A 1568-nucleotide genomic window follows, 5' to 3' on the forward strand; every position below is an offset into this window, starting at 1 on the left:
AAATGCGAGCAAGTATTCCTCGCTATGGTCTACGTGATTACCATTTTGAAAATTATTTGGCCGAATTCTTATTTAAAAGAATACACAATTTCGATGATCGTATTGATACATTTTTTAATATCATGAGTACCATATATCCACTAGATACATGAAATGTTTAATAAAATTCTTTATTATATACAACATAACGTAATCCTACCTCCATTTCTAACTTTTTTTCCATATAGATAAGATGGTAGGTTGCAAATACGGGTGGGGTGGGGGAGGGGCGGGGGAGGGGAAGGGGAAGGGCAGGGGAGGGGAGGGGAGGGCGGAGAGGGGGAGGGGGAGGGGGGAGGACGCGCGCAGCGCGCCGTGCTAAACGCATTTGCAACTTACACATAAACCAAACTTTTTTGTTAATAACTTTTTAACGAGCAACGAGCGACGGCTAAAACCTTCTGAGGGTCACTCAGGAGGGTGACCTTGACCTTGACCTTGAAGGTCAAGGTCGTAGGAGCTGGGTCCCCTATTCGGCACTTTTACCGAAAATTTTTGTGTATTGTACCATCTACCAAATTTACATACATAAAAATTTTCAAAATTAGAGCACTATTGCGACAGCATATTCCTGAGACCAAATCAAGTAAAAAAGTCCTGTACTACTTTTCCCTCTGACAAACAGTTATCGAAATATCATAAGCTAAACATTGAAAAAGTTATAAATTTTCTCTTGAACATCTCAAAAAGTATTAGGCAAATAAAAAAATGTTTCAGACAAAACTTACGTACTTCTTAACGTGGAATGCAAATCTGTTATAAAAAGTGGGGGTTCCCATTTTAGTCTTTAAAGTTGTCCCCCGCCCCACCCACAGGGGTAGGGGTGGGGGGGGTCAATTTTGGTATCATTCGATAGCTCTTTCAAAAATAGGAAATACGTATTTTTCCGTTTTCCGATCCACCCACAATTTCTCGGGATATTCAACTGTTCCGGGACTTTTAGATCACCCTGTATATGATAAAAAGAGATTGAGAAATTTTCGTGTTAAATTATAAAAGTTGTTATACCTGAAAGTAGAATAAAGAGAGCGGTTAAGTTTAGTCTCATTTCAAAATCTTAAATTATGTTTTCATAAAACTGTAACTATTCACGAATAGAATTAAAGAAAGATACATAAGTATTAAAGATGCGCCTCACCATTCGGGGACAATTAAGTGGCTCAAAAAGATGTGTATTCTGTCAAAGTAAATATTGTCGAAAAATGCTTTCCCGCTATAGAAGTGGTACGAATCATTACCAGTTTATCTTGACTTACTGATAAACTGACCGTTACTGACAAAAACGGGAAGTGAAACTAGTGTAGCACAACATTGCACATACGAAACAGGAACATGCACAGTTGGATGCTGCTTGCATATTATATGCATCGTTCGATCTATGCTATGGTCATATCACAATTCTGTTACGCTGAATGAGAATTTGAATAATATTTATTCCTATCAACAATAATAAGACAAGTTATTTAAAAAATGAGTTGTTATATTTTTTTACTCGGTAAAACTATCTATTGGTTTTCAAATTCTTTTTG

Source organism: Vollenhovia emeryi, unplaced genomic scaffold, assembly GCF_000949405.1.
Source record: "Vollenhovia emeryi isolate VEMERY1.0 unplaced genomic scaffold, V.emery_V1.0 DF939413.1, whole genome shotgun sequence".
Taxonomy (NCBI): Eukaryota; Metazoa; Arthropoda; class Insecta; order Hymenoptera; family Formicidae; genus Vollenhovia; species Vollenhovia emeryi.